This window comes from Procambarus clarkii, chromosome 28 (assembly GCF_040958095.1).
Source record: "Procambarus clarkii isolate CNS0578487 chromosome 28, FALCON_Pclarkii_2.0, whole genome shotgun sequence".
Taxonomy (NCBI): Eukaryota; Metazoa; Arthropoda; class Malacostraca; order Decapoda; family Cambaridae; genus Procambarus; species Procambarus clarkii.
Window position 1 is genome coordinate 11,959,949 of NC_091177.1, and position 12,413 is coordinate 11,972,361.

Here is a 12,413-nt window from a genome sequence, read left to right on the forward strand (position 1 = left end):
AATTAGTGCGTATGTAATATATAGTAGATATGATAGTCAACCGGTTAAAATAAAAGCTTGGTCCACGACCTAATTGCTTGATCCTAAAGGCACAAATAGGTAAATACACACACACACACACACACACACACAGATGAATCAATACTCACATGTGTACCCATTCTAGAAATTATTAATATATCTGTTATGGTAGTATTGACAATTTTTATACACAACTAAACAACAATTTCACGTCAGCTAAAAACAGCAACGTTTCGATTCCATGTTTATATTTAAGAGATAATTCGTACACGTGAACTGATGGTGTGCCATGGTAACACAGCATGTACCTTCAGGGACGAAGGCATTTTACGCTACCATGAGCGCTAAATGGCCTGTGGGATAACGAGATCAGTTGTTACAAATCTTCACGTAATTATGCTGTGTTGGAGAACTACAAACCTGCATTGTTTACGGTGCGTGTGATCAGAGAAACAAGACATAAATGGTGACGAGGCAGAGTTTGCAGACGAAACCAACCAGGTTAATTTCATTGTTTAAAACTATGTAATTTGCCTGCCTGTGAGGGAGCAAAGTGCATCGTCTGAGGTTTGAGACCTGGCGATGGAGGATTGACTGTGCGCCAACTTTTAACTGTTCGCTCAGCAGCAATTGGGTACCTGGGTGTTAACCAATTGGTGGATCATTTTCCAGAGAAAACTAGTAAGGTTAAGGCTTACCAAGAGCTTTAGCTTTAATCAGAATCACAATCAGAGCTTTAATATAACAATGTGCTTTAATATACCTACTTATCTCTCTCATCTCATTTTTCTCTTGTAATGTATCTTTATCATTTATCAATTCTGATTGAAATTACCTACTTAAAATTATCTGCTAGATTAAGGACCTGCCCGAAACGCTGCGCGTACTAGTGGCTTTACAAGAGTGTAAATACTGTACTATCCAATGTATTCTCACAAACCCAATGTACCTTCTTGTATATATATAAATAAATAAATAAATAAATAAATAAATAAATAAATAAATAAATAAATAAATAAGAGCTGTGGGAAGGGAAGGCTCTCAGCTTGTTAACAGAAGTCAGAAGTCGTCTAATCCTGTATCAACTTGTATAATAAAAATGGTATTTCTTATCTAAGTTTATTATGGGTTAAAGTGTCAGAGAGTGCACATTGGCGCCACACACACATACCCTTATTAAACCTAAACACAATTCTTAAAAGAAGTATGAACTCTCAACATTTATTTTTAGTTAGAATGTTTACTCATTTTTTCTCTTATAGAACAAATGGTGAAGCATACAACCTCCGAAAGTGTCAATAAAGATGCTGACAAATCCACAAGGGCCGTGACGAGGATTCGAACCTTGCGTCCGGGAGCATCCCAGACACTTTGCTTAAGTCTGGGATGCTCCCGGACGCAGGTTCGAATCCTCGTCACGGCCCCTTGTGGATTTGTTCATTTGATGCATCACGTTAGTGTGATCTCTGTGTGTAAAGTTGCTGACACTTGCCTTGAAGTTGTTCTTCAGGACTGACAATATTGTATTCCTCGTGTACGAATCTATAATTTTGAGGATCGTATAAATATTTCCTTAACCAGGCAAACCGCTTCTATTTTTGTACATTGTTTAATAAATTTAAAATACGAAATTGAATTAATGATTATATAAAACATTTCTATTCTTAGATTCTTTATGACAGCAAAATAAAGATAATCATCTAGCTCCTATCCGGAAGGCGTTTGCTTAAGTTGCAGAAGCCATTTCCTCTTTGAATATCGACGCAATAAAAGTGGACGAACAGCGTGCAGGCGGCGGGTATCATTCGGGCGTACCCGAGTGATGTTAGCTGCCGTGGGTGTCATTCGTGCACGCCCGAGTGATGTTAGCTGCCGTGGGTGTCATTCGTGCACGCCCGAGTGATGTTAGCTGCCGTGGGTGTCATTCGTGCACGCCCGAGTGATGTTAGCTGCCGTGGGTGTCATTCGTGCACGCCCGAGTGATGTTAGCTGCCGTGGGTGTCATTCGTGCACGTCCGAGTGATGTTAGCTGCCGTGGGTGTCATTCGTGCACGTCCGAGTGATGTTAGCTGCCGTGGGTGTCATTCGTGCACGCCCGAGTGATGTTAGCTGCCGTGGGTGTCATTCGTGCGCGTCCGAGTGATGTTAGCTGCCGTGGGTGTCATTCGTGCACGCCCGAGTGATGTTAGCTGCCGTGGGTGTCATTCGTGCGCGTCCGAGTGATGTTAGCTGCCGTGGGTGTCATTCGTGCACGCCCGAGTGATGTTAGCTGCCGTGGGTGTCATTCGTGCACGCCCGAGTGATGTTAGCTGCCGTGGGTGTCATTCGTGCACGCCCGAGTGATGTTAGCTGCCGTGGGTGTCATTCGTGCACGCCCGAGTGATGTTAGCTGCCGTGGGTGTCATTCGTGCGTGCCCGAGTGATGTTAGCTGCCGTGGGTGTCATTCGTGCGTGCCCGAGTGATGTTAGCTGCCGTGGGTGTCATTCGTGCGCGCCCGAGTGATGTTAGCTGCCGTGGGTGTCATTCGTGCGCGTCCGAGTGATGTTAGCTGCCATGGGTGTCATTCGTGCGCGCCCGAGTGATGTTAGCTGCCATGGGTGTCATTCGTGCACGTCCGAGTGATGTTAGCTGCCGTGGGTGTCATTCGTGCACGTCCGAGTGATGTTAGCTGCCGTGGGTGTCTCTGTGAAATTACACACTATCTACTAACCACAAAAATTGGGTTGCACAGCGCCCTCCTTATCAAGATTGTTCTGCATAGTTGGGCATCCTCTCTGTCTGCCTGGCTCAATGTCTTCAGGCCTATCTGCCTCTCTCTCTGCATGCCTGCCTGCGTCTCTCTGCATGCCTGCCTGCGTCTCTCTGCATGCCTGCCTGCGTCTCTCTGCATGCCTGCCTGCCTTTCACTCTGCATGCCTGTGTAAATGCTTACCTGCTTGGTCAGCCGGGAAGGTTACCAGGAGGCCCCGGTCAGAGGGACCCTTGACCCCCGAAACCAAAACAAGATAACACTACACTACACTACACTACACTATACTATACTATTTGTTCAAAGCAAGATAACCTGCTTGTTTATATACCAGCATGCTGGCATGCCTACCTCTCTCTCTCTCTCTCTCTCTCGCTTTCTTTATCTTTCTCTCTTTGAGAAAAAATCTCTTTATAGATAACCCAACCCACAAAACACTTTCTTTTATACTCCATAAGAAGACATTTGGCATTGTTAAAACAGGCAATCATCATGTTTTTTATGCTATTGAATACGTGATCATTTATCTGGTTTCTCATTGTTGGAGACACGAAGCCAGTCAGCTATTATTGATGTTCCACCCCTCAGGTCCCTAGGAAGCAACTCACAACAGTTTCCTAAGTCCCGTGTGCTTATCTAACTGCTAGGTGATCAGAGGCTCTCATGAAACGTGTCCAAACGTCTCGACTTGCTCAGGGAATCGAACCCAGGACCATTCGATTGTGAGACGGCTGTGCTGAGTAGAACCATGGATAGATGAACTTCATATATTGATGGTACTGTAAGTTATATACTGGAGAAGAAAATGTGGCAGATATAAGTGTTGTTTACAATATGTGGGATCTTGAAGTTACTGGCTATAGCTGTATATTGGTTCGAGGAGGACAGGTAGAGGGGATGGAGGACAAGTACAGGGTCCAGAGGATAGATACGGAAGCTGGAGTAGGATAGAAGGTCTGGTGGAGGATAGGTGGAGGCCGAGGATGTACAGGAAGAAGGAGGAGGAGGAGGAGAGGATATTGCAGGAGAGCGTGCAAGGAGGGAAGATAACCCGTAACTTATCGTAGATGCGATAGGTACAAAACAAATTTGTATCAGCTTTTCCTTATCTTACTAATTACGGGTTATCTTTTACAGAGAGGTTCGTGATAGCCGGTTATCTGTGCATGGCATTGTTGCGGGTGGGTCGGCGCAGGCTGGGAGATAAGGTTCACTATCTGGAGGTAAGACCAGTCCACAGGCAGATACAATCCTCAGACAGGGAGATCCCGCCTCAGGTCTCTGGAGATATGGGACCATCCTCAGTGCTTTTACTCAGGTCACAGTTAACGTATCTGCTGCTGCCTCGCCTCAGAGTTGTGTTACATTATATATATATATATATATATATATATATATATATATATATATATATATATATATATATATATATATATATATATATATATATATATATATCGAGTATTTCCCACTAACGCGGAAAATACATACAAAAATCCTGCACTTACAGAAGTTCTGTCAGTACGACCTTTCCAGGTGCAAGTGTGCGAGTGCGACGAGAATGCACGCGCATACACCCATGAGTGTGTGAATATATGCGTGTATGCGAGTCACTCATCTATATGTGTTGATTTGTGTGCGTGTGCCTGAGCGCCACATGGACGTGAGCGCCACTTAAGCAGGAGGCATCCCAACTACTACATTATTCATGTCACACTGGCTTCAGTTTTAATGAGATGAAGGGTTCAGTTGCTGTGCGACCATCACCAAGTTTATAGCCGTCTTCTCGAGCTCAGTTGACAATGTACTCGCTCTGTTGTCGCCGAGCAATCGAGTGCGCTCTCTGGTGCTCAGTTGAGGAGGCTCTGGTGCTCAGTTAAGGAGATTCCGGTGCTCAATTGAGGAGATTTCGGTGCTCAGTTGTGAGGAGAGGCCTCTGGTGCTCAGTTGAGAGGTCTCTGGTGTTCAGTTGAGGGCCCTTTGGTGCTCAGTTGAGGGGCCTCTGGTGCTCAGTTGAGATCACATACTTGATGCCAAAAGTGACGAGGGAGAATAAGCACCAGAGAAAATATTGATTTAAATATTTAATTCTGATGGCAGAATATGTAAATTTTGAATTGTGTTTGGCCACTGTCAATCATATTCTACATGTCGCTCGACCACGTAATTCGAACATGCGTCTGGTCTATGTACCTCGACCATATAACTCGACCCTAAGCCTCGACCAAGTGTCTCTCGATCAAGTGTCTTAACCGTGTGCTTCTTATACACGCTTCCCGATGCTCGGCGTCCTCATTAACAATGGTCAAATGTTCGTTAATCCGGCCGTCAAACCTCCTGTTTATGAATAAAAAACCACTTTACCCACCACTTATTAGACAGAGAGTCTCCGTGTCAGAATACTTGAGCAGAATAGTTGTCAGAATAACCCAACATGTACAAGAAGGCTAGTAGGCGGGTCATAAGGAGCTAGACCTCACTTCCCCATAGTTACTGGTAGGTAAGTACTTATAGGCAAGTACTCCTAACTGTTAAAGTTCGAACGTTCCTCAAACACCGATTCTCTCACATCCGATGTTCGAATCGCATCTCTAAAATGCTTCACCAACGTACTCCAAATGCAAATAATTACCAACGGAACCTAAACCACTAACTTAACATCGGCCTAACTATAAACATAATTATAATACGTAATAATACTTCATTTTTGAACAAAATGCCAATTTTAATAGCAGATTGCGAGTAAAATGAAGAATGCGTCCTTGGGGTCGGTCGCAGCTTGGACGAGCAGAGCCTGAGGATAGGTGGCCTAATGAGCCAACTATCACGCATATCTAAACTCAAATCAAATCGATTTTTCCTGCAAATACTTTTCAGAAAAACTATCGAAAATAAATATTTACCGTGGGAAATGTTTGACTATTAATAAATGCTCTGATTTTTAATAATAATTATATTTAATAATAAATAAAATACCTATTTTACTCCGTAAGACTAAAAAGGCAGGAACAAGGGCGTATGGCCACGTTTAAAAGCCTGATAAAGACTCATGGATTCATTTTTTTTTTATCTTAATGCCTAAAATTTGGTGGGTTGCCATTTGTGGTCGGGGACCCTGTGTGGTGAATACTAAGCCAGCGAGATGCGGGATTCGACCACGGGAACCCAAATCTCTGGTTTTCATATCATTCATTCGTTCAACAGCTTGTGGGCAGGTACGCAAGAGGAAGCCTCACAAAGGATGCACTCATTGTCGAAACCTCCGATACCAATGATTTCTTTATACAGCTAAAGAAAACTGTTGAGGGAGAGAGACTAAGAGATAAAGAGACAGGTAGAAAGAGGGAAGGAGGTATGAAAGGAACGAGCATTCCTCGTTAAAACTCCATCAAAGCTGACGATATCAAGTGACACTTTACCCCGTGTCTGGCCTCTCGTCCTGGACGTTCTCTGACCTTGAAGTTTTCAGTCATTCGATTAATTAAAGTGTAGCCCGGGGAGAGTTTGTGTCAATTTCTTGGTCCGATCATATCTTTGGTCCGTTTTTTGTTACGTCCTCGAAGACGCGTCGTGGGGTACCTGTCCAGCTCCCTCAGTAGCCCTTAAATGTGTGTGTGTGTGTGTGTGTGTGTGTGTGTGTGTGTGTGTGTGTGTGTGTGTGTGTGTGTGACTATGTTCTAAATAAAATTTTTTTATCCCTTATGCTCTAAGTCTCTTAACGATAATACGCCGTACATTCTTAGATGCTGAATTGGGAATCTCACATATCATCCTTACCAACTTGGGTTACCCAATTTCTCTTGATAGTATAGATCATTCTTACGTTTTCTCCCTCCGATATACATCAGATACCATGGAGGCTATACTGCCTATGGCAACATACTGGTTCAGACATACCTGCGCTAAGTGAGGATGGGGCACAGTGTGGTCAAGGGCCCCAGCACTGATGCTAAGGGTTGAACCGAGCGCCCAAGTAGGATTTATGGATGACCAATAGAAAATGCACATCATAAGGAGCTTTCACTCTTCACATTGGGACTAGTACTATGAGGTTTTCTCATTGACCGGTTTCCTTAACAAAGTTCGCCATGAATCTAAACAAAATCCCCAAAAATGCTCGAAGATTGTTTGTGTTCTCTCATTCTAATCACAAGATACAATATGTTAGGTTGTGAGCAGCATTGCTCTTAGCCATTAAGATTAAGCGGCATAATTTACTGCATTTGAATGCACAACAGATGTAGAAAGAGAGACATTCTTTGTGGTAATTATCAAGTGCATTGAACCTTATAGAGACGGTGAGAGTCATCATATGAGAGATAACATCACTGGAAAATATTTTAATGGGAATATTGACTACATTTTGTTGCATCGACCTCCAAAACGTTTAGTCTGAAGACGGTTGGACGAAACACCTGCATTCAGACAACAAATTATGCTCAGAGCTTACCAATGGTCATTTACTCTCTGAACTGAACTGAACTTAACTGATGTGTTTAGAGCCCAGTTCAATCATTCTAGTGGCTTAGTCACCAATATCGAGCTTACCTACTTTGTCTTCATCAAAATATGGCATTGTGGCTTAAAACTTCAGGAGACAATTTGAACCCTTATTTTAAACTTGTTTGAACTTTGAACCGTTTAAATTTGAACAGTTGCAAACTCATTCTCTAAAACCGTAATCAGTCGTAAGAGAGCACACATTGTGTCCTCAGCAATATACAATCTGCTGGTTTCCCATGACAAGAGATTTGACACAGTTTCTGTGAATTTCTTTTTATCTTGTCTCTTACACAACTCATGGCTGCTGCTGTCTTTTTCACGCCCATCCTCGGCTCGGCATAACTCCATTATGTCTACTACTATCACTACTACTACTACTACTACTACTACTACTACTACTACTACTACTACCACTACTACTACTACTTCAGTCCATGCCAATTTTCGCATGCAAAAAAGCTCTGTATACATAACTGTATTTATGTGAGACGATGTAGAGGCGAAGCGGCCACCGTATGTAAGCTTAGCTAATCCAGAGTGGTACCACGTGTAAGCTTAGCTAATCCAGAGTGGTACCGCATTTAAGCTTAACTCAGTGGTACCACATATAAGCTTAACTAACCCGTTGAATGGTACCTCCTTCTAGTGTGGCATTCAACATTTCCCTCTGTTGAGACAGTGTCACAGGCATAAACTCACAGATAAGATTGCACGAGTAGTAATTAACGAAACAAAATCAGGTCGAATGGGCATCATTGAGAATGGTTGGGTGAGGACGCGCCATGCTGCATCTTAGCACAAGTGAATGACACACATGAATAAATTGTCATCCACATGAGTCACTCATTCGTGACTCATGAGTGTATGAGTCACGAACCACACGAACCATACATAAATTTATGACACACACGAACCATACGAATCATACACAGATTCATGACACACACGAACCATACGAACCATACAAAAATTCATGACACACACGAACCATACGAACCATAAACAAATTCATGACACACACGAATCATACAAAAATTCATGACACACACGAACCATACAAACCATACAAAAATTCATGACACACACGAACCATACAAAAATTCATGACACACACGAACCATACGAACCATACACAAATTCATGACACACACGAACCATACGAACCATACAAAAATTCATGACACACACGAACCATACAAACCATACAAAAATTCATGACACACACGAACCATACAAAAATTCATGACACACACGAACCATACGAACCATACAAAAATTCATGACACACACGAACCATACAAAAATTCATGACACACACGAACCATACGAACCATACACAAATTCATGACACACACGAACCATACGAACCATACAAAAATTCATGACACACACGAACCATACAAACCATACAAAAATTCATGACACACACGAACCATACAAAAATTCATGACACACAGGAATTCGTGTTGGAGCTTGCGTGCATCACCACACACGAACACTCAGGGAAACATGTCTGTGTGCGTCAGAAATTTTTTTTATATCCTCTTTTTAAATGTTGTTCTTTTAATATTGTGTTTATTTTACTGTATTCAAAGGTAAGAAACGAGCAACGTGTTAAATTGGACGTAATGACCGTCCATTGATCACTTTGCTATATACTCTCCTGAGCACAACAATTAATACAAAAAGGTTCTTTTTTTCTGTGAATTAGTGGGTTATTATGAGCCCAATGATCAGCTACAGCGCCCACCCTCTTATTGTGACCTTTCTGTAACTAGTCCTCGGGAAGCTCTAACTGCTGTATCCTATTCCCGTTGACCTCTAGAGGAGATAGGAACTCAGCTGAACGGGGAGCAGACATGGCAGTGGGGTTATGTGCAGTGAGTGCAATTATTTATTTTTCAGTAACGAGGCATCAATGTTGGGGGATAAGAGTGAAAGTAATGCTGCTTGTGTTGCCTTCCAGGTACTTATTGTCCAAAATAAAACTAGCTGTGTTTCATCTCATGAGAAATCGCCTAAGAAAATGGTAAACGATTTGATCTGCTTCACAGACTCGTTGCATTTGCTTAGTTATGGGCCTACGATGTAGGAAGTCATCCTTTAAGAAATAAATGAGCCTAAGCTATGGTAGTTACCACGTGACTGGGTAAAGGGCATCGGGGCAATTCAACCCACATTTATTCCGTCCTCTTTAGGCCATTATGTTTATCTTCGAGGACTGGGTCAATAAAATTAAATCCGGAGGTGATCTGAGGCAGATGAATCTCAGAGAGAGAAATGAACTTGAGTTTTTTATAAAATAAACAAAATTTTATCAATAAATTGTATCGAAGACTCTTAGGCTGTACGTGATGGTTTCAGATTAAGGAGGACTCGGCAGAATTCTCGTTGTCGGGGACAGGAAGCCTATATTTAGGCTTATCGAGGTACACTCCTCCCTCCCTTGAGGCTAACTACAGACCCGCCCAAGCATGAAACCCACCACAGTTGCCTAACTCACGGGTACCTATTTCACAGAGGCATCAGGGTGAACAACCGGTTTTTGTCCTGTTTGGGGGACTGAACTTGGGTCCCCATGTTGCGTGCCGAGGACGTAGACCACTGTGTCCCAGAGCCTGACCCTCTGACACTAGCTGGAGATCAGTTATCAAGGACGCTTGTGTGTCTACCAAAGTGGCCGTCCCCCAGGAACCTGTTAAGCTCCCTCGTCAGTCTGCTGGTGGTCTCTCTAACAGCTGTACAGAAGAGTGTGGGGAGAGAGTCTCCCTGCTGGAGGCCTTCGCTACGTGCTCCCTGAACAAGAGTCAAGTCCTTTAACGTATCCAAATGAATGATACATTTGTTTACCAAACTGAATTCATCCGTGAAATGTAATCTTTTCACAGTATTCGGAAGCATCACAATCTTGTGAGTCTACTATCTTCTTTTCTCGGTCGCTTAGGCCGACATCCGAGTTAATACTCTCTGGAGTAACACCGACTGTCAGTTGTCGGCGAGAGTTGCGATCATCAGGGGAAGGCTGTTGGGTTCACTGTCCCAAGAACTAGAACAACAACTTTTATTCGTAAAGCTGAAGACTTTCACTTCAATAACATCAAGCTGTGGTCAGTGGGAATGACGCGTCTACTTCGTAAACATTCGCTTTTTTAATCAATAATTGTTTTAAGTTGGACTCGTTGGGAGTAAGACGGCTGGGGCCACTAACTACCCTCTGGTTGGACACTTTTCTCCCAACGTTCGTAATGATTATACTTATGAACGTTACCTTCTACAGAAATTATTCTGGTCGCTCCGATTGTGTTACCATCAATAATTTTGTGGCATATACAGAGTATTCCCGTGTCACACTGAGGGGAGATCTTACCGTGCCTGCCTCGGTGCTTCTTGTGTGGACCCATCACAGGAGGAGAAAGAGTGCCAGGTATTACATAGATAGCGGTGCCAGCAAAGGACTTCCCACAACCAGCGAAGCCTGACGCTTCTTTAGATTTCATCTTTGTGTATTCTCCTTGCGCGGCACTTGTATCGCGAGGAAGAAGTTGTTTTGTAACCCTGTAGTTGTAAAAGGTTGTAGTAGTAGCAATAGTAGTAGTAGTAGTAGTAGTAATTCCAATAGAAGTAGTAGTAGTAATTCCAATAGAAGTAGTAGTAGTAATTCCAATAGAAGTAGTAGTAGACAGGAGAGACAGAAAGAAAAAATAAAAGCGAGATATATAGAAAAACAAACCCACTCATAAACTCTCTTAATAATGGTCCACATCTGCCTCTCCAACCATTACCACTAACAACCATTTAACATCGCCACCATCGTTCCATCGCCCAAGCAAGAGCGGGCTGTTCCAGACGAGCGGCAGCAAGCATACAGGCTCGAGGGAGAAGCTGTCTAGTTTGAAGACAAATATCTGCTTTGACCCATCGTAAAACTTCATTATAAAAAGAAAGGGAGCCGTTGAGGCATCCTGAAAAAAAAGTGGTTTAGCATGAAAATGAGGCCGGGAGGAATGTTGCTTGAAGCAAGCAGGCAGGCAGGTGGAGAAGGGAGGAGGGAGGAGAGAGAAGGGAAAGAGGGAGGAAGAGAAAGATGGGAAGTAGGAGGAGGAAGAGAGAGAAGGGAAGGGAACTATCAGGGGGAAAGCGCCAAGTCATTACGACTATATAGCACTCGGAAGGGGTCAGGATTAGGATTTGGGATGGGAAAAGGGGGAGGGGAAAGAATAGTGCCCAAACACTTGGACGGTTGGGGATTGAACGCCAACCTGCATGAAGCGAGACCGTCGCTCTACCGTCCAGCCCAAGTGGCTGGGTAGGAAGAGAGAGAGAGAGAGAGAGAGAGAGAGAGAGAGGAAATACTGGAAGGAGGAATAAAGGAGGAATTCAGGAGGGAGAAAGTAGAGAGAAGGTAACAGGGTGAAAAAATAAGTCGGGAGGAAGAAGCAAGAGAGAGAGAGAGAGAGAGAGAGAGAGAGAGAGAGAGAGAGAGAGAGAGAGAAAGAGAGAGAGAGAAGGTAGGAATAAGTAGGAACAAAGATGGAAGACCTGATAAAGAAGGAGGGAGGTGGAGCAGTATTATAGTGAAGACACACTCATACTACCCGGATATTGATCCTCCTCCAGCACCTCACTTCAGGATGAAAATATAGTTTTCTTAAGAAAATAGTTTGACTCCTTCAAAAAAATCAAATTTAAAATATCCTTCAAATAGTCTCCTCCTTGAAATACATTTGCAAAATACTTGATAAATGGGACCATGGAATAATAGCCCATAAAATGAAAGCCATTTGAAAACGCCAGTAAAGTAAGGAGGATGATTTACAATTTTCTAACGAAGAGATTAAAAAAAAAGAAAGAGTGGAAAAAAAACAAATAAAGACCAGTTTGAGTAACCTGTGGAGCTCGGTCCCAGCACACTGTGGTATATTCCACAATGCACTTACAGATCAACTAGCAAAAGTAATGTACGATACAACTCACATTACACATCATCCAATTGTCATCTATTGTTCATCAATAGATATCAGCATATCATCTATTGCCTGAAAAGGAGCCTTAAAAGTCACCATAACCCAAGAATTTTCAGCGAAATGGAACACGTCAGGCTCCTCAGTATACCTTGGTTATCTTCTTGAGGTTATCTTG